We start from the raw sequence: 2621 nt of genomic DNA on the forward strand, positions 1-2621 counted from the left end.
CCGGTCCCCACTGCCACCGCGCATGCTTGCGGGTGAGGGCGGTTAGTGGGGCCGCGACGGTGGCGAAGTCGGCGATAAACCGTCGGTACCAAGATGCGACGCCGAGAAACTGACGCACTTGTTTAATGGTCCGCGGTGTGGGCCATTGCGCTACGGCGCGCACTTTTTCGGGGTCGGTTTGCACCCCTTCGCGGTCTACGATGTGCCCTAAATACTTAATGCGGTCGGTGCAGAAATGGCATTTTTCGGGGTTTATTCTTAGGTTCGCGTTTCGCAGGCGGTCGAACACGGTTCGGAGCGTGTGTAGATGTTCCTCGAACGTTTGCGTGGCCACGACAATGTCGTCTAGGTACACGAAAACGCGAGGTTCGAGTTCGGGGCCCAGGACCGTGTCGAGTAGTCGTTGGAATGTAGCGGGCGCGGAGTGAAGTCCGAACGGCATCACCTAGAATTGAAATAACCCCTTCCCCGGTACGGTAAAGGCCGTTATGGGTCGGCTGGCGGAGGTGAGCGGCACTTGCCAGTATCCGTTTTTCAAGTCCAGGGTGGAGAAGTATCGTGCCCCCCGGAGTTTGTCCAACGTCGCCGTGATCTGTGGAAGCGGGTACGCGTCGGGTTCGGTGACGTCGTTGACTCGCCGGAAGTCGATGCAGAAGCGGTGTTTACCGTCTTTCTTCTTCACGACTACTACCGGCGAACTCCAGGGGCTGCGCGTCCGCTCTATTACCCCGTCGGCCAACATCTTTTCTACCTCGGTATCAATTATGGCCTGCATTGCGGGATTTCGCGGACGGTAGCGCTGTTTGATCGGTGCCGTGCCGGGTTTGACGCGAATGTGGTGTTCCGTGTGGGTGGTGGGGCCGCGCACGGCGTCGAAACGCGATAGCTCGGTAGCCAAAAATTTGCGTAGACGGTAACCATCCGAACTCGGGGTCGCGTCGCTATCCTCGGTGGTGGCGTTGACAGGCGAGTCGGTTATGCCTTCGGCGGAAGGAGGGGGAAGTGTGTGGCCGATCTTGGCCCAGATATCGATGCCAAGTAGCATCTCGCTGCCTAGTGTGGGCATAATTAGGAACAGGTGCCAAATGGTACGCCCGCCGATCCGTATCGGCATCCGGACGCGGCCGGGCAACGTAACTCGTTGGCCGTCGGCCAGCTGTACCCGCCCCTCTAGTTGGGAGATCGGGTAATTGTATTCGCGTATTACGGCGGCGGTGTCTTGGTTTATAAACGAGAGCTCCGACCCGGTGTCGATTAACGCGTTGACCGGGGTTCGTCTGATGTATACGGTAGTGTGCGGCCGGGGCGAGAATCTTATTCGGAGGGTCGGGGGGCGGCCGGAGCCTCCCCGGCCCCGGTTCCGTTTCCCGACGGAGGGTGGCAGTCCCGTGTCAGGACGCCATCCTTTCCGCACTGGGAGCAGAATTTCTTGGGCAGTCGGCGGCACTCGAAGCGGGTGTGCCCCCGCTGCTTACATCGCCAGCAGCACTCGGCCCGGCTGTATGCGGCGGCGGTGATAGGCGGGTCGCGGCGTGTCGCGGCCGGTGCGGGCTCGTCGTTTCTTTCGCGAAGGAGTTGCTCCGATTCGTTTGCCTCGACCTGTAGGTCTTTGAATGAACGGATGTCGCGGCGGCGGATGCGCCATCGGTTGTCGCGGGTCAGGTTTTGATACAGGCGATCCACTCGTTGTTCTTCGGAAAAACTCCCTGCCCGGCGCATAAGCGTAAGGAGGTCCGTGGAATATTTCGCGAAAGATTCGCCCGGTCGTTGTTTTCGGTCGCGTACTTCGTCTAATAGCTGTATGCGGTACTGGTGGGGGAGATACGTGGCTTTAAATGCGTCCGTGAAATCGTCCCAGGTCTCCCACCCCCGCCGGTTATTTCGACACCACATGAGGGCGTCGCCTCGGAATAACTCGGGTATTCCTCGTAAGAATTGCTCGTCCGTGTACCCATAGTCGGCCTTGAGCTCGTCGGCTCGTTCCAAAAATGCCCAGGGGTCCCTTCCGTCGAAGTGGAGGCCCCACTTGCGCATTTGGTTGATGATCTTTGCAGGTGTATCTTCCGGCGCGGGGGGCTCGATGAACGGGTTCGCGGTGGAGGAGAGGGTAGGGGCGGGTGGGCCGGCGGTCTCGGCCGCGCCGGTCTTTCCGTCTGTGATCATGTCGCGGAATAAACCTGGGTTCAGGTCTATAAACTTTGATAAGCGTCGGCGGAGGTCGTCGATCGATCCCTCGGTCGGGATTCCTAATGTCTCGAGTTCGGTTATTAAGTCCGGTTTTGACAGTTGATAAATCCAGCTCTTCATATCGTGTGAATTTCTAAGTTCTCTTCTCCTGCGGTCGCTGTTCGGGCGCCATGAAACAACTGCCGAAATCTCGTCGCGCGGAATAGCTCGCCGGAGGCGGGCGGCGAGAATGGCTCAGGGCGGTGAGGAGAAGAGCAATGAATTCTTAAATGCAGAGTTTTAAACGGATATAAAGAACTGGTTTATTCTAGATTACATATGTACATGATAATTCGGTGCTCGCGGACGGACGATATTTACAGCTAGAAATATGTACAGGCGAGCACAGATGTGCTTCAGCGCGCGGCCACGTGCTCGCGCGTGACGTCGGTAGG

This window comes from Wasmannia auropunctata, unplaced genomic scaffold (assembly GCF_000956235.1).
Source record: "Wasmannia auropunctata unplaced genomic scaffold, wasmannia.A_1.0 LD336024.1, whole genome shotgun sequence".
NCBI lineage: Eukaryota > Metazoa > Arthropoda > Insecta > Hymenoptera > Formicidae > Wasmannia > Wasmannia auropunctata.